The sequence below is a fragment of the Balaenoptera acutorostrata genome, chromosome 2, assembly GCF_949987535.1.
Source record: "Balaenoptera acutorostrata chromosome 2, mBalAcu1.1, whole genome shotgun sequence".
Lineage (NCBI taxonomy): Eukaryota > Metazoa > Chordata > Mammalia > Artiodactyla > Balaenopteridae > Balaenoptera > Balaenoptera acutorostrata.
In genome coordinates, this window is record NC_080065.1 from 157,749,764 (window position 1) to 157,769,532 (window position 19,769).

Genomic DNA, 19,769 nt, shown 5'->3' on the forward strand with positions numbered 1-19,769 from the left:
ACTTGTGCTGTAGAGCCCACGAGCCACAACTACTGAGCCCGCATGCCACCACTTCTGAAGCCCGCGTGCCTAGAGCCCGTGCTCCGCAACAAGAGAAGCCACCGCAGTGAGAAGCCTGCGTACCACAACGAAGAGTAGCCCCCACTCGCTGCAACTAGAGAAAGCCCGTGCACAGCAATGAAGACCCAACGCAGCCAAAAATATATAAATAAATAAATAGTTTTTTAAAAAAGAAGGAAAAAAAACTCTAGGATGCTGCTAAAAAACCTGCTCAGACAAAAACTTATAGCATTAAAATGCTTCCATTAGAAAAGTCTCAAATCAATAAAGCAGGCTTCTACCTTAAGACTAAATGAACAAAAACTCAAAGTAACCTTAAGAAAGAAAATAATAAAGAGCAGAAACCAAAGAAATTGAAAACAGAAAAATACAGAAAAATCATAAAAGTAAAAGCTGATTCTTTAAAAATATCTAACTGATAAATCTCTACCTAGACTGATCAAGAAAAAAAGAAGACAAGTACTACCAATATCAGGAATGAAAGAGGTAATATCACTATAGACCCAACAGACACTAAAGGGATAACAAAGGAATATCTATCTATTCACGAAGAAAACGATAACTTGACTAGCTCTGTATATACTAGCTGTCTATATACTAAAGACATTGCATTGTTGCAACAAAGAAAACTCCAAGTCCAAATGGTTTCATTACTGAATTCTATCAACATACAAGGAAGAGATAATACTAATTACTCACAATCAGTTTCAGAAAACAAAAGAGAAGGGAACACTAAGTCAATTTATGAGGCCATGACTGCACTGATAACAACACCAGACAAATGTAAGAAAACTATCAACAAATATGCCTCATAAACATAGATGCAGAGATGACTTAAAGACCTTATCAATCATATAAGAACTGAAAGAATTCATCACCTACATACCTGCACCACAGGAAATATTAGAAGTTCTTTCGGGACTTCCCTGCTGGCGCAGTGGTTAAGAATCCGCCTGCCGATGCAGGGGACATGGGTTCAATCCCTGGTCCGGGAAGATCCCACATGCCACGGAGCAACTAAGCCTGTGCGCCACAACTACTGAGCCTGCGCTCTAGAGCCTGTGAGCCACAACTACTGAGCCTGCATGCCACAACTACTGAAGCCCGCGTGCCTAGAGCCTGTGCTCTGCAACAAAAGAAGCCACCGCAGTGAGAAGCACATGCACCGCAACGAAGAGCAGCCCCCGCTCGCCACAACTAGAGAAAGCCCGTGCAAAGCAAAGATCCAACGAAGCCAAAAATTTTTTTTTTAAAAATCCTTTGGGCAGAAATAAAATAACAGATGGAAATATGAATCTACATAAAGGAATGGGGAGCACCAGAAATGGATAACTACATGAATAAAAACATTATTATTCATATCGCCTTAAAAAAATATTGGGTTGGCCAAAAGCTTTGTTCAGGTTTTTCCATAAGATGTTACAGAAAAACCTGAACTAACTTTTTGGCCGACCCAATAACTGAGTGATATCATCGGAAAAGGAAGAGTAAGGACTTCCAAAAATCTCCTCCAGTAATGCAATGAGAACATTGGCAAAAACTCAAAATAAACTTCTTCAGTATTTTGGAAATTAACCAAAGACCTGCAACAATCCAGGGAACATTTATTCTTTCTTATTCAAGAAAAATAGCTGAATTTTGGTAAAAAAACAAAAACAAAAACTGGGGCTTCCCTGGTGGCGCAGTGGTTGAGAATCTGCCTGCCAATGCAGGGGACACGGGTTCGAGCCCTGGTCTGGGAATATCCCACATGCCGTGGAGCAACTGGGCCCGTGAGCCACAATTACTGAGCCTGCGCGTCTGGAGCTTGTGCTCCACAACAAGAGAGGCCGCGATAGTGAGAGGCCCGTGCACCACGATGAAGAGTAGCCCCTGCTTGCCACAACTAGAGAAAGCCCTTGCACAGAAACGAAGACCCAACACAGCCATAAATAAATAAATAAATAAATAAATAAATAAATAACACATTAAAAAAAAAACTGTATGTGTTATTTAAGCATACCCTAGACCCATCCCCCTCTCCTCAGCTCTAGGGTAGCCTTGAAAACCAACAGATAGCAATACAATGAAAGCCACCAACTCAGCAGCCATAGGAAGGGTCAAAACAGGGTTGGTACTCTTTAAAAGCCCCATCCGCAGAGAATTGTCATTTTTTGGCCTATCTGAAAGTTCTTTAGAAAATACTACTCATAAGGCTTGTCCTTATTTGACCTGACTTAGAGATAACCCAGTATGAACAGCCTTTTCCTGGGGGCATTTGTCAAAAACAATCAGCAGCAATTGTTAAACACTGTACCTGCATGGGGCAATGAAAAATTTGGACCAAGAAGCTAATCAAAGCTGGAGAATGAGATGTCCAGGAAAAAAGACATATTTCTGGGGATCTAAAAGGTTACACATATGCATATAACTGTGTACACACAGGGCTGTGCATTCAGGAAAGACCTGAGAAGGTCCTACACTCCCACTTATGACTGAATATTGAGGCTCTGTGCACAAAGGAAGTAAGAGCTAAGGAAACTGCCTGAGTTTTGAAAGTAAGCCTTAATCTGAACATAGGGCCACTCAGCAAAGAATAGGAGACTTACTCATTCTAGGCTGTTAAGGAAATCTGTCCAATCATTAGCTTACCACTAAGCTAATTAAGCAGAGATTTCAGTGGCTACACCTAACAAAGAATATAAACTTTACAGGATAAGTTCAGGAAAGTCAGTAAACAAAAAGCAACAACAATAACAAACCCTGAGGGAAAAGGGAGAATCTGATTTCCAGGGTTGCCATATATTAAATGTCTAGTTTTCAACCAAAAATTATGAGGCATGCAAACAAACAAGAAAGTATGGCCCACACATGGGAAAAAAGGCAGATAATAGAAACTGTCACTGAGGAAGCCCAAGCATTGGACTTATTAGCCAAAGATTTTAAATCAGCTATTTTAAATATGTTCAAAAACCTGAAGGAAATCATGTGTAAAGAACCAAAGCAATGAGAATTAAGTCTCAACAAAGAGATGAAAATTAGTTTTTAAATTATGGAGTTGAAAAGTACAATAACAAATGAAAAATTCACTATAAAGGCTCAATAGTATATTTGAGCAGGCAGAAGAAAGAATCAGTGAACTTGAAGATAGGTCAACTGAGATGACCCTGTCTGAGGAACATAAAAGAAAAAACTAATGAAAGAAAATGAACAGCCTCAAGTGGGGCACTATCAAGATTACCAATATACACACAATGAGAGTCCTAGAAGAAGGGAGAGAAAGGGGTAGAAAGAATATTGGAAGAAAAAATGGCTGAAAACTCATATTTCATGAAAAAGATCAATCTACACATGCAAGAAACTCAACAAACTCAGAGATCACCACCTAGACGCATCATAATTAAGCTGTCAAAAGTAAAAGATAAAGAATCTTGAGGGACTTCCCTGGTGGTCCGGTGGGTAAGACTCTGTGCTCCCAGTGCAGGGGGCCCAGTTCTATCACTGGTTGAGGAACTAGATCCCACATGCATGCTGCAACTAAGAAGTCCACATGCCGCAACCAAGAGCCCACATGCTGCAACTAAAGGTCCCACATGCTGCAATGAAGATCCCACATGCTGCAACTAAGACCCCACGTGCTGCAACTAAGACCCGGTGCAGCCAAAATAAATAAATAAATATTTTTAAAAAAACATTTTAAAAAAAGAATCTTGAAAGAACAAGAAGCAACTCATCACATACAAGTATCCTCAAAAAGTTTAACAACTGATTTCTTATCAGAAGCCATGGAGGACAGAAGGCATTGGGACAACATACTGAAAGTAATGAAAGGAAGAGTGTGTCAACCAAGAATTCTACATCCAGGAAAAAGTATCCTTTGAAAATTAAAGAGAAAATAAAACATTCCCAGATTAGCAAAAACTGAAAGGATTTGTTGGCAGCAGACCAGCTCTGCAAAAAATACAACAGGGAGTCTTCAGGCTGAAATAAAGGATACTAGACAGTAACTTGAATACACATTAAGAAATAAAGACCAGGAATCCCCTGGCAGTCCAGTGGTTAGGGCTTCACACTTCCACTGCAGGGGGCACAGGTTTGATCCCTGGTCGAGGAACTAAAATTCCACATGCCACACAGAGAGAGGGAGGGAGGGAGGGAGGGAGGGAGGGAGGGAGGGAGGGAGGGAGGGAGGGAAGGACGGAAGGAAGGAAGAGAGGAAGGAAGGAAAAGAAAATCAGTAACATTACACAGGTCCATATAAAAGACAGCATATGTGCATTTTTTTCTTTGTAACTTTTTGTTTCCTCCTATTTGATTTTAAAGACAATTGCATAAAAAATAATTTAAAATTTGTGTTGATGAGCATACAATGTTTAAAGATGTAATATGTATATCAATAACAGCCCAAAGAAGGTGGGAGGGAATGGAGCTGTATAAGTTTTTATATGCTACTGAAATTAGGCTGGTTTCAATCAGAACTGAATTGTTATAAATTAAGATATTAATTATAATCCCCAGAGCAAGAAACAGGAAAATGACTCAAAATATATAGTAAAAAAAATTTTAAAGGAATTAAAATGATATGCTAGAAAATATCTATTTAACACAAAAGAAGGCACTAATGCAGAGATGGAAGTAAAAACAAATAAGACATACAGCAAAAAAACAGCAAAATGGCAGGTATAAATCCTATCTTACTAGTAATTACATGAAATATAAATATTAAGCATTCCAATCAAAATGTTGAAATTTGCAGAATGGACCAAAAAACACAATCTAACTACATGCTGTCTACAAAGAGACATTTTATATTAAAAAACACATTTAAGTCAAAAGCAAAAGGATGGAAAAAGATATATCATGCAAGCAGTTATCAAAAGTGGAGTGGCTATATTTATATCAGACAAAATAGACTTTAAGACAAAAATTTTTACTAACAAAGACAAAGAAGGACATTTATAATAAATGCATCAATTCATCAGGAAGACGTAACAATTACACACATATATGCACATAACAACAGAGCTCCAGAATATGTGTAGGAAATATTGACAGAACTAAAGGGAGAAATAGTTCTACAATAATAGTTAGAAACTTCAATACTCTAATTTTCAATAATGGACAGAATATCTAGACAGAATATCAATACAGAAACAGAGAGGACTTAATACTATAAACCAGTTAAACCTAATATACATATATACAGTTGACCTGAGCATTCCAACACAGGTTTCAATGCTCGGGTCTACTTTTATGCAGATATTTTTCAATAGAAAATACCTCTGTACTACATGGTCTGTGATTGGTTGCATCCACAGATGTGAAGGAGCCACAGATGCAGAGGACCAACTATAAATTATATACAGATCAACCCCCACTTGTTCAGGGTCTACATATATAGAACACTCTGCCCAGACTAATAAGTTAGGTTACAGAACAAGTCTCAATAAACTTTAGATAAAATCATACGACATATCTTCTCTGACCATAATGGAATAAAGCTAGGAATTAATAACAGAAAGAAAGCTGGAAAATTCACAAATATATGGAAATTAAGCAACACACTCTTATACAACCAATGGACCAAATAAGATATCAAAAAGAAAATGAGAAAATACATTAAGACAAATGAAAACAAAAACGCAAATACAAAAACTCATGGGATGCAGGGACTCCCCTGGTGGTCCAGTGGGTAAGAATCCATGCTCCCAATGCAAGGGGCCCGGGTTCAATCCCTGGTCGGGGAACTAGATCTCACACGCATGCTGCAACTAAGAGTCCACATGCCGCAACTAAGCCCGCACGCCGCAACTAAAGATCCCGCATGCCACAACTAAACATGCTGCAATGAAGACCCCACATGCTGCAACTAAGAACCAGCACAGGCTAAATAAATAAATAAATATTAAGAAAAAAAAAAAAAAGAAAGAAAAACACCTCATGGGATGCAGCAAAAACAGTGCTTGGAGGGAAATCTGCAACTATAAACATCTACATTAAAAAAGAAGACAGATCTTAATCAATAACCCAACTTTACACCTTAAGGAAGAGTAAAGTAAACCCAAAGCTAGCAGAAAGAAGGTATAATTAAAGATTAGAGTGGAGATAAACAAAATAAAGGACAGAAAAACAACAGAGATTCAACAAAACCAAATGCTAGTCCTTCTAAAATATGAACAAAACTGACAAACCTTTAGCTAAACTGACTAAGAATAAGAGAGAAGGCACAAATAACTAAAATCAGAAATGAAAGTGCAAATATTACTACTGACCTTACAGAAATAAAAAAATATAAGAGAATACTAGAATAGTATGAATTGTTGTACACCAACAAATTAAATAACCTAGATGAAATGGACAAGTTCCTAGAAACACAAAATTATCAAAACTGACTTAAGAAGAAATAGAAAATCTCAACAGACTTATAACAAGTAAAGAGTAAATCAAAGTAAATCAATAACCAAAATCCTCCCAACAAAGAAAAGCCCAGGACCAGATGGCTTCACTGGTGCATTTTACCAAACATTTAAAGAAGAATTAACACCAATTCTTCTCAAACGCTTCCAAAAAAACAGAAGAGGAGGGAACACTTTCTAACTCATTCTATGAAGCCAGCATTCCCTAACCAAAGCCAGACAAATACAATACAAAAAACCTACAGACCAATATCCTTAAGAAGCCAGATGCAAAATCCTCAACATAATACTTGTAAACTGAATCCAACAGCATATTAAAAAGATTATGCACCATGACCAAGTGGGATTTATCCCAGGAATGCAAGACTGATTCAGCATAGAAAATCACTGTAATATGCCATATTAATAAAACAAAGGAGGGAACTCCCTGGTGGTCCAGTGGTTAGTACTCAGCACTTTCACTGCCGTGAGCCCGGGTTCAATCCCTGGTAGGGGAACTAAGATCCTGCAAGCTGCATGGCACGGCCAAAAAATAAATAAATAAAATAAAAAATTAAAAAACAAAGGAAAAAACTCACGTGATCATCTCCATGACTGCAGACAAAACACCTGACAAAACCCAACACTCTTTCATGATAAAACACTTATAAAGCTAGGAATAGACAGGAACTTCTGTGACATGATAAAAGGTCTTTATGAAAACTCACAGCTAACATCATACTCAATGAAGAAACACACTGAAAGTTGCCCCCCAAGATCAAGAAGACAAGCTAAGAAACTCTTATTGCTGTTGGGGGGGGGGGAGGGAGGGAGGGGGAGAGAGAGAGGGAGGGAGCGAGAGAGGGAGGGAGAGAGAGAGAGGGAGGGAGGGAGGGAGGGAGGGAGGGAGAGGGAGACCCTCTAAGTACTGGTGTGCTTCACTGTACAATCAAGCAAAAAAAGTTCCTATTCTTTGGAAATTCAAAGCTTTTTAATTCAGACATGTTTGAATTACATAAGAGGGTATACAAAAACATCATTTAAATATCTGCAATGATGACGATCATTAAATATCTGCACTACATACAATGGAGGAAACTAGCCCATTTCAAACAAGGAGTTCTATGAGACATTCAAAACCTTAAGAGCATAGTTATCACTGTGCATGATGGTATAACTATAAAGTAATGAGACTGTCTATCAAATGCCACACCTAAAACAAGTTATGTATAATCACCATGTATTTACACAAATGTATTCTGAGTAGGTACTGCTGATGAGGCACTGTAAGGCCAAAAAATACACTGAAAGGTATAACATAATTTGGAGAACCAAATTTTCACTATTCAAAAGAAGTCCTACAACAAAAAAAAAAGGAAGGAAGGAGGGTCTTCCCTGGTGGCGCAGTGGTTGAGAATCTGCCTGCCAATGCAGGAAACACGGGTTTGAGCCCTGGTCTGGGAAGATCCCACATGCCGCGGAGCAACTAGGCCAGTGAGCCACAATCACCGAGCCTGCGCGTCTGGAGCCTGTGCTCCGCAACAAGAGAGGCCGCGATAATGAGAGGCCCGCGCACCGCGATGAAGAGTGGCCCCCACTTGCCGCAACTAGAGAAAGCCCTCGCACAGAGACGAAGACCCAACACAGCCATAAATAAAATAAATAAATAAATTTAAAAAAAAAAAAAAAAGGAAGGAAGGAAAGCAGACAGACATGTATCAGCTCAGTTGTACAAAAGGAAACAGAAGGATAAATCAGAAACTAATGGTACTGGTTACTTACAGAGGGTGAGTGGAAATGCAATGGAAATAATGGAAAGATGGGTAAGAGGTAGAAATGAATAAGGGTTACACTTCTGAGTATACCTTTTTGCCTAGTTCTAACTTTTAGAACTATGTTAACATTACACATATTCAAATAAGCAAACAAACAAAATCAACAAGAGGGGGAAAACTAAAAATGGAACACAACTAGAAATCAATGAATTTAACTGTATTTCAAAGGATTAAAAAACTACATTAAAAGGGTGTGTACCTAACCCAACATTTGAACACAGTAATTTTGTTAGTAATTTTACCCTTAGGCTACAGACATAAAGAACTGTAAACAAATACTGAATTCTAGTTAGTAGTTTTGTTTTTCACAATGAAATGTATTAGCAATTCCAAACTATTCTATGTGTATTCTCAGACTGAGTAAACAAGTAAATACACTGCGGAAATTGGGAGCCAGGTTTCTTTATTCTTAGAAAGAGAATTATAAATATGGACAGGGAAAGGCTAGAATGAACCCCGTACCATTAGACTGAATGAGAGAGATCAGTATGAACTCATTGTTTTTAATATATAAAAAGGTACAGATGTGTGTTATACACATGTATATATCATATATATCTGTATCTCCTATATAGCTTAGGGATATATAGGCTATATATAAATATATATCCTAGCTCTTTCCACCGTGAGGATCTAGAGGCAAAGACACTCCAATAGCACCAAACACACCTGGATTCTAGATTTTGGCTTCTAAATATCATTCTCCACTAAAAGGAACCAGGGGTCCCTGGCTGATTCCAGGGCTCTGACAGGTAAAATACAAAATGAAACTGGAACATCTTGTTATGTCAGAAAACAAAGAAGTGATCAAGAATAATGAAGTCATGTCAAAAGAACGCAGAGGCCAGCTTGGCGGAGCTCCCACTGGCCAATCTGGTACAATTTGAGCATCAAAATAAATAACAATAGTAACAGATTATACCCCATGGAATAAAACAGAAAACCATGAGTCCATACCAATGTAAATAAGTAAGCAAATAGGGGAGATGAGAGCTCTTTCTTACATTAAAATGCTGATTAATAAATATAAAACAAATAGTGAAATTAGAAAAATCACAATTTGAAAACCACCATAATTATTTAAGGCAAGAATTACCAACGGATGCTAAAACTAGTGCCTGTTTGATAAGAAACAAAATATTTACATAGACTCAGTCTTCCTACTAGATATTTATTATTTGCAGAGGGAAAAACAATAACTTTGCAGGGAAGAATCTTGGCTGGCACCGTAAGTGATTAAAGTTAACATCACCAATAACGGGAAAAGCAGACATTATATGACCCCCGACATGATGCACTAAGGACACAATCTCACTTCTGTGGTATTCTTACCCAGATTGCATAATAATGGAGGAACCTAAGCATGAGGAAACATCAGACAAATTCCAATTGATGAACACTCTGCAAAATAACTGGCACGTACTTTTCAAAATGCCAACGTCGTGAAAAGACAAAGTCTCCAGAACCGTTCCAGATTAAAGAAGACTAAAGAGATATGACACTTAAACACAATGAATGATCCTAGGTGATTTTCTCTGAATATTAATGAAGACAATGGGGAAATCTGAATAAAGTCTAGAGTAAATATTATTTCAATATTCATTTCTTGATTTTGATTATTATATTGTGGTTATATGAATGTCCTTTTTCTTAGGAAATACACACTAAAGTATTTAGGGGTAAAAGGGTTTACTGTGTGCAACTTAATCAAACAGCTCAAGAAAATTTAAGTATTTACACATATGTATGTATATATAAAGAGTATGATAAAGCAACTGTGATAAAATGTTAACATTTGGGGAAATTCGGATGAAGGCTACCAGAACTTCTTTGTACTGTTTTTGCAACTTTTCTGAAGTCCGATGTTATCTTTAAATAAAGTAAAAAAGAGAAAAAAAGACCTGTGACCCTTTGATAATCCCGTGGATATAATTTGGATTTGGTACAACAACCATGATATTAACTTAGATCTCACTTGGCCCCCAAAACCCACGACACCCTAAGGGTGCTGATTGTGTCTAGACAGAATTAGACACTTTGAGACTTTCCTTGACCAACTCAAAATTCTTCAGGAAAAGGAAGAAAAGTTCCTGTAAGCATTTCAAAAACCCTGCAGGGAATGATCCCTACTACTCTGACTGTTACATCACAGGTGAAGGCAGCAGTTTGCCAAAAATGTTGCTTTTCTCAGAAAAAGTAACAACAGTCAACAGAGAATGCATACTGTGGTCCAGCCACCGTGCAGAGTGCACTCTATACCATCCCACTCAATCCTCTCAATAACTCTAGTGTAATCTCTATCTTAAAATGAGGAAACAAACTTAAGAAGGTAAAGTATCTAGGTGGGGAGGAGGATAAGGGAGACGACAATAGTAATATCTGTTACAGAGGATTGTTACAAAGATTTAATGAGGTAATATTTCTCACACAATTAGAACAGTGCCTTGGAACATAAAAAACAATACCTAAATGTCTGTTAAATGAATAAATATAAAAAATATCCCAAAGATCATACAGCTAAATGGTATAGCTGGGATTTAAACCTAGACTAACTCCAAGGTTCATATTCTTAACCACTAGGACTATGGTGTCTTGTGGTTTTAAGAATTACTAGAATAAGTGTTCAACATGGTCCCAGACTTTCACCTACAAAGTGAAACTACATGATCAATCCATCTCTAAAGTCTTGGGGTTCCATGAGGTTTCAAAGCTGTGAACCAGTACTTAAGATGGCATAGCAAGTTGGCATTGATCTGAAGTGCCCAAACAACACGCTACTTCCCAGACACTAATTACTAAAAGCATGTTGGTGCCTGTCCCAAGCACAGTGCCAAAATTAGTACTAAGTGTTTCCTGAGAAAGGTACTAGCAGTCCATACAATTCTTTATTCAAGATGGTTTCCCTTTTCAATCTGAAAAGTTTCCTTTGCTTGAGAAATTCTAATGTTTTTAAGAGCCTGCCAAAGATGTGGGTAAACATACGTTACTTGAAATTGTGTTCCTCTGCCAAGTCCTTCTCCTTGAATGGGATTCTAAGTGCAAAGAACTCTTGCTTTTAAGAACAGATAAGAATCCAAGAGTAGGTACAGCAGAACCATAGAAAATAATGATATTTTGGCTTGTCTAAGATTTTGCCACAAAATCCATAAGGCAGAACTGGGGCTCAAACATCAAATTCTCTATCAAGTTAAAAAGAAAGTGATATCTGATGCAAACAATCAAAGTGACAGAAAAACTACTAGAAAGTGTATTGCCTTTGGGTTAGATTCATGGGAAAAGAAATATATCTTGGATGTCATTTAATCCTTTTAAATTGCATCTATGGCTATCACCATTACAAAATCCCAAGCTTTACTTTCAGCTTATTTAACTTTTCAGAAGGAAGTAAAGAAATACTAAATTCTTGCAAACTGCCCACAAAAAAGCATCAAGCAACTTGCCAATTATAGTGTGGTATTCCTTTCTCCAGTTTACACTGCATCTCCTCACATTAAGTCCTGGAATGTGCATCTCTCACATCATTATGATGACTCTACTAATTCCTAACTTTTAAAACAGCCAGCTCAATTTTAGAAAAAATACTGACAACACTCCCAAAATGAAAAGCTAACAATGACATACTCATTATATCCCAAAGCTAACACATCAGTAAAGTCAAACTCTAGAAGCTGTAGCTGTGACCTCAAAAAGCACATCACAATTTCTCTAAACATATGAACACATTTTTGCTTCACTCTCTCTTTTATACACACAGCCATATACTCTGAGTCTGAAAGGATGTACACGAAAATGTTTACGTTAGGTCACAGGATAAATTTTTTCTTAAACCTGCTTTTTACATTTAAAAAATTTTTCAGTTTTTTTTAAATTTTTTTTTTAATGATATTCTTGTCTGCTTACATTCTTTTTATGTATGTATGTATGTATGGCTGTGTTGTGTCTTCGTTTCTGTGCGAGGGCTTTCTCCAGCTGTGGCAAGCAGGGGCCACTCTTCATCGCAGTGCGTGGGCCTCTCACTATCGTGGCCTCTCGTTGCGAGCACAGGCTCCAGACGCGCAGGCTCAGCAATTGTGGCTCACGGGCCCAGTTGCTCCGCGGCATGTGGGATCTTCCCAAACCAGGGCTCGAACCCGCGTCCCCTGCATTGGCAGGCAGATTCTCAACCACTGCGCCACCAGGGAAGCCCCAGTTTTTAAAAAGATTTAAAAATGACCATAAGTTAGTAAAAAAAGGATTCATCCTACACAAATTCTCATATAAAACAAAGAGATTATATATAATAATGTATATAATATGCATAGTATATGTCTATATATCTACGTATACCTTGTATATGTGTACAGTGTTTATGTTGTATATATATTGTATATATAATGAACATATATGTATAAGGGTGTGCACGCTATGTATAGGAATCAAAAGCTTTAATTATTCTCTTTTCTTACTTAGAAGGCAAAAGTGATCTTACAAGTGCTCCAGTCCGAACTTCTGGACAGGTATTGATTTAGTTTAGCAATGTTATAAGTAGCTTGTAGCTTGTATCTAGAAATAAATGCAAAGATATTGTTAATCAATACTTTAACTATTTTAAAATTGTATAGCATTTCCCCCCCAAGATTTTACTACAAAAATAACTCACCAATGTTGTTTATACTTCCTATTTATTATCAAATCAGAACTATCAGAATTATTTCTCAACGGAAACTGAATTTTATTCTACGTCTTAATTTTCTTTAATCTCCCTCAATGTTTCGCCTGAAAACGTCTTTTCCCTCCTCTGATAAATGGTGAAACTTTCATACACCTAAGACTTTTAGTATACATCCTCGTCCCAAACTGAAAAACCTACCTCTACCACTGAAAAGTAAGTTCTGTCCCTATTTATTATTCCCTTCTTAAAATGGTTAAAGATCATCTGTGACAGAAAAAGAAAAAGGTTCTTTTTCCAGTCATTTGCTTGCCCTATACAGTTACACTGTAATTTCTAGTCAGTACACTTAGTGCTGGTATATAGAAAACAAAAATACAAACACACACAGGAACCTGTTTTCTACCCCATGATGGATCCAATGCAAAAAGATAGTCTCCTTCTTGCCTCCAGTAGTATGTATTACAGATAAGCAATGTTCCCCATTCTCAAAGCTCTTGTTACAGCTTAAGTGCCTTACTCAAGGTTCAGTCTAGAAATATTGGGTATCATTGTACTGTTTCCTCAAATTCCTTTCCACTATGTCCTACTTGTTATATGTAGTGGCACATCTCAATTTTTCACTTCACAGTTATGAGAATTTAAAGGGTATATAAACTACTCTGAGTCATTTAGGAAGAGAGAAGTATCCATGACAAGATGCAATCATCACAAACCAAGAGCCACAAAAGCCAAATTCACAGAAGGGTTTGTTCAACAGGCCCTGCGTGTTAATTTTTGCAACACAGCAATGATCAAAGGCCCAAAAGCTGTTTAATCACCATCAAGTTAAAATTATTATTTCCAAGTCAAGGAAGAAATTTATTGGTGACGGCCAGAAAAAGTACAAGCTCTGATAATGAAACTATATTATGGGACCACCATAGGTTCCCCCCTCCCCACTTCTGAATGAGACACTCCAGGTGACGGATGGTTTCAGTTCCTTTTATCAGGTATAAAAACCAGGAGTTGGTTTCAAATGTCCATATGCTGATATTATAAGCACAGACACTCATTCACTTCTGGGTTCCAATCCCCATCCTTAAATTTCTGTATATACTCATCAGAGTGAACTTTCATGTAACCTCCTTCAACTCACCCCTTCAGGACAATCAACACTCTATGATTTGAAGCAGACAGATATTCTAATACTCCACTAAGGGTGATTTAAGAGCACCCTTTATTAAAAAGACTTTATAAGCTTTCTCCAAATTAGACAAAGCCTTCTTTTCTTGTACTTTACGGACCTGAAGGAAACTTGCTTCCCCACAAAGTTCAACTGCTAAATTCAAGACAAGCTTGAATAAAACTGAATTTTAAGCTGAAAACATTCAGTCTGGGATAGGAGGCAGAGGTAACGATGAAAAAGAACGTAACTGAGTAAAGGGGCACAAAAGAAAATGAGCAAGATTATCACTTTTTTCCATTTGAGCCAGTTAGATAATTAAGATCTTAGCTCAAAATTTCTATCTTGTGAGATGCAATATAATTTGTTGACTAAGATCAAAGACAATTACCCACCTCATTTCTTACTGCTGCCATCTCCATTTTGGAGTTTGAACACAAGAGTCCTTAAGAACCACATTTCATTAACTTCAACTCAACTGTGTTTACTGCCATGAATGAAAACACACACACACACACACACACACACACACACACACACACACATTCTGCTCCAAGGATAGAAAAGTCAACCAAAACCCTTCCTTACCATCTGTGGAGAGAATACTGAATTAGAAAACAGAAGACAGAGCTTACAGTTTGGGCTACTCTTTTTATTCCTTAATCAGATCAAAACATCTCTGTGCCTCAGTTTCCTCCCTTCTAAAATGGCGATATTAGTATCAGCCTTCCTTAAAGTCAAAGGTTCCCTGTAAGAATCAAGAAAATGTATATGGGACTTCCCTCATGGCACAGTGGTTAAGAATCCGCCTGCCAATGCAGGGAACACAGGTTCGAGCCCTGGGCTGGGAAGATCCCACATGCCGCGGAGCAACTAAGCCCGTGCACCACAACTACTGAGCCTGCACTCTAGAGCCCGTGAGCCACAACTACTGAAGCCCGGGTGCCTAGAGCCCGTGCTCCACAACAAGAGAAGCCACTGCAATGAGAAGCCTGCGCACTGCAACGAAGAGTGGCCCCCACTCGCCGCAACTAGAGAAAGCCTGCGCGCAGCAACGAAGACCCAACACAGCCAAAAATAAATAAATAAATTTATTTTTAAAATGACTTATCCAAATTGGTGAATTTTTGTGTAGCCATTTTAATATTGAAGGTGGAAGAAAAAAAAAACATTTTCAGTATATCATGCTTTATTATTTCAAGAAAGGTAAAAATGCAACTGAAACACAAAAAAAGATTTGTACAGCGTACGGGGAAGGTGCTATGACTGATCGAACGTGTCAAAAGTGGTTTGCAGGGCTTCCCTGGTGGCGCAGTGGTTGAGAATCTGCCTGCTAATGCAGGGGACACGGGTTCGAGCCCTGGTCTGGGAAGATCCCACATGCCGCGGAGCGGCTGGGCCCGTGAGCCACGGCTACTGAGCCTGCGCGTCTGGAGCCTGTGCCCTGCAGCGGGAGGGGCCGCGATAGTGAAAGGCCCGCGCACCGCGATGAAGAGCGGTCCCCGCACCGCGATGAAGAGTGGCCCCCACTTGCCGTAACCAGAGAAAGCCCTCGCACGAACTGAAGACCCAACACAGCCAAAAATAAAATAAATAAATAAAATAATAAAGTAGCTATAAAAAGTGGTTTGCAAAGTTTCATGCTGGAGATTTCTCGTTGGATGATGCTCCACAGTCGGGCAGACCAGTTGACGTTGATAGCGAGCAAATCAAGACATTAATTGAGAACAAGCAACATTATACCATGCGGGAGATAGCCAACATACTCAAAATATCCAAATCAAGCACTGAAAATCATTTGCACCCGTTTGGTTATGTGAATCGCTCTGATGTTTGGGTTCCACATAAGTCAGGTGAAAAAAACCTTCTTGACCATATTTCCACATGTGATTCTCTACTTAAACATAATGAAAACGTTCCATTTTTAAAACAAATTGTGACGGGCGATGAAAAGTGGATATTGTACAATAATGTGGAACTGAAGAGATTGTGGGGCAAGCGAAATGAACCACCACCAACCACACAAAAGGCTGGCCTTCATCCAAAGAAGGTGATGTGTGTATATGGTGGGATTGGAAGAGATTCCTCTATTATAAGCTCCTTCCGGAAAACCAAATGATAATTCCAACAAGTACTGCTCCCAATTAGACCACATGAAAGCAGCACTTGACGAAAAGCGTCCAGAATTAGTCAAAAGAAAACGCATAATCTTCCATCAGGATAACGCAAGACCGCATGTTTCTTTGATGACCAGGCAAAAACTGTTACAGCTTGGCTGGGAAGTTCTGATTTCCGCCGTATTCGCCAGACATTGCACCTTCGGATTTCGATTGATTTCGGTCTTTACAAAATTCTCTTAACGGAAAAAATTTCAATTCCCTGAAAGTCTGTAAAAGGCACCTGGAACAGTTCTTTGCTCAAAAAGATAAAAAGTTGGAAGATGGAATTATTAAGTTGCCTGAAAAATGGCAGAAGGTAGTGAAACAAAAGGGTGAATATGCTGTTCAATAAAGTTCTTGGTGAAAATGAAAAATGTGTCTTTTATTTTTACTTTAAAACCGAAGGCACTTTTTGGCCAACTCAATAGTTTTTATATGGAGGAATGTGGTTTAGAAAATAAATAAATAAAGGACGAATAGTTCTGAGCCCCACAGTGAAATCAGTCTTTAGTAAAGTACTTCAGAGAGCAGTTCCACCCTACAAGTTGTCCCCAGGCTCTGCCCTTCTCCAACATCCCCTAAAATGTCTCCTCAGAAAAACCCCGAACACCTAAATTCAGAGAATTCTTAAAGGGTGTCTTCATTATTCCTTGTCAATATGATAGTTTACAGGCTGCATGTGAGACCTAGATTTCTGCTGCATTCAACATAAGCACAGAATCAGCTCAAAAACAGCCTGACATAAATGCTACTGGGCTGGGTGGGCTTTAAATATAATTAACCCTCTTTTCATATGCAAAGCAATTCAAATCACCACTAAGCTTGCTAAGGATGACAGAATAATACACAAATAAACACAAAATAAGTGGGGAGACTTTAACAAGCAAATCAGATCACTCCCTCCTTTCAGCAAATAGGCAAATAAGAATCTATCCCAGAGTTAATTATCATGAGGAAGATCACTAAAGATAATAGGCCCTTGTACAACCAAGGACATAGTTCTACATTACAACATTACAATAGTTTTTATTACTATACATTTCACCCAAAAAACAAATGAAATAACTAAAGGCAAGTAGTAAACTTTTCATTCTCCAAATGATAAAATAGTCACAACTATTCATTCATTATTTCACTTATTTATTCAATCAGCAACTACTGAATGCACATGTACCAGTAACTATACTAGATACTAGGCATACAGTAAAGAAGAAATCAGAAAAGGCCCCTGACCTCACAGACCTTATAATATTGTGGGAGAAGACAGGAAATAAACAAGTAAACAAATAATTTCCAAAAGCAATATAAAAAAATAAAACATGGGTAAAGATCATGCTATTTTTAAGAACTGTAATAAAAAGCACTACACAGCAAATATTTATTTACATTAAGGCAAAGGCCCTGAAATGGGAAGAAGCTAAGCTTTATTCACTACATGCAAAGATCTTCCGCTGACATCCCTTCTATGATTCATCTCAATCTAGTCCATTCTTCATAAGCAAGAGTCAGACTCTCACAAACATGGCAGACACCAGACCTCACCTCCAGGTCCTTCTCAGCACCTCTTCTGATTCTAGTTCCTCCTTCATAAATCACAAACACAAGATCTCATCCAACAATCCCTTTTCCATGAAGTACTCAGTCTGAACTTCCAAAGGTTAAACATAATACAAGTTTGCCCAATTGTAGGCAAAGAGTTGGAATATTTTATGCTCAAGAGAGAAAAGAGAAAAGTGAAAAGTGACATGGCGTCAGAGGTAGGGAAAAGCAAAGGCCTAACCATGCCAAGGTGCACTTCCAGCTTCAAATGAACTGAGAGGTGAAGTTCACATCTTGAATAATAAAATACCTACACTTACAGAGTGCATTCTAAGCCAAAAGTTGCTCTGGAAGAGAAAGACCACCCTGAGGGCTTGTTCCCCATCCTTTTAATTCCTGGTGAAAGCAAATCAATTAGAGGGAGTAAGTGAACCAATTTCCAGATCTGTAACCAGATGGCAATTACTAGTATAGCTACAACAGTCACCATCTTCTTGATCCCTTCACTATTTTTAATGTTTTATCTTTCCTTTGTTTCCTCTAGAAGTTAGCATCAAAATTAATTTGGATAACATATTATTTCTCTGAATTGTGTAAACGTCTTAATTAATATAGTACTATTCTTTCATTAATTCTATGAAACTCCAAATATCTAATACAATGCCCAACACAGTACACGGATCCTGAGAGTAGAGAAAACCTGATTGAAATTATGTGTGTTAGGTTAAGACTTTCCCTAGGATCTAGTCACACAACTTTTTAAACTGGTTCTAAAGAATTCAAGAGACCAAACATGTGTTTCAGCATTCCACAAACATAAACTATTTTGTAAAATATATTTTTGCTATTTTTTAAGAACCCTAATAAAAAGTACCACACATCTAATGTTAAATTTCAAACATAAAGACCATCATGAAACATGTTAGCTTATGCTGCTTGGTCAAAATGATCACAGAGTCATTGAAATGAAGCTTCTCTTGCCTTCTCTACGCATATATGAAACTTAAGGAACGTCTTGTAACTGTGTCACTGATTGGGAAAACCACAGCTCTGCATGTGCCTTTTATTAATACAAGCACATACATGTAACACAGCACCAGGGAACACACTAATACAGCACATGGATGTCTGGGCTTCACTAAATGTCAGAGCAATCTCATATGCATCTGCTCAGTATATGCCCTCATCTTAAAAATTAACTGAAGAATGCTTAGTGAAAGTAAAACATAAACCATAATACTGTATGACATGTTAGTGTGTAAGTTCTGAGTATAGCTGATAGTGTTAGTGATTCAAACTTTTAAAAAATCTCCTATAGAACTTTATGAGACTCTAAATCAGTTATTTTTATTTTTTAGTGACTATATACAATCAAAATAAAAAGAAATCAAATGCTGAGACTGATATATTAGTGTTCAATGTAATACATACCTAAAAAAGAAGATTCAACTGTCTAAAAAGTTGGAGTCTACTGATCTCATCCAACATGCTCATTTTATAGATGAGAAAAAAAACTAAGAAACCAGGAAGTCAAGTGACTTATTTAAGGTAACTGACACAGGGAAAAGAGGTGGAACCAGAACTGAAGAATTCTGACTCCCAGATCTTTTCATTACACTGTATGGTCTTATTTAACAAGGTTTTTGTTCTAGAATTAAATAATGTTCTATCAAGAAAATATCACTTTCTCCCTAACGCCATTATAAAGTCAAAGATGTGTTCCACACAATTGTTAACTGAACCTAAAGTACTATGAGAAAACTGAAGTCTCTGTCCCAGGTCCAATGCAGCTTATATTGTGAGAATATAAGTAATGTACAAAAATAACGATGATAGATCTTTGTAAAAATGGGAGAACGGGATGTGGATCAAAGGGTACAAACTTTCAGTTTTAAGAAGCAAAAGTTATGAAGATCTAATGTTCAGTATGGTGACTGTTAATAACACAGTACTCTATACTTTAAAGTCGCTGAGAGTAGACCTTAAGGA

The 19,769-nt window shown here is 37.7% G+C and overlaps 1 protein-coding gene across 6 annotated transcripts in view; it reads right to left on the reverse strand.

The window, feature by feature from the left end:
• The window catches only part of UBTD2 (ubiquitin domain containing 2), a 61,512-nt gene that overhangs the window by 28,938 nt on the left and 12,805 nt on the right, over positions 1–19,769 (reverse strand). The window contains exon 2 of one of the 6 annotated variants that reach the window (XM_007171357.2): positions 12,738–12,811. The exons of the other annotated variants lie outside the window; for them this stretch is intronic. The gene's annotated coding sequence lies outside the window, so the exon portion shown is untranslated. The remainder of the gene's footprint in view (positions 1–12,737; positions 12,812–19,769) is intronic. 6 annotated transcript variants of the gene reach the window in all.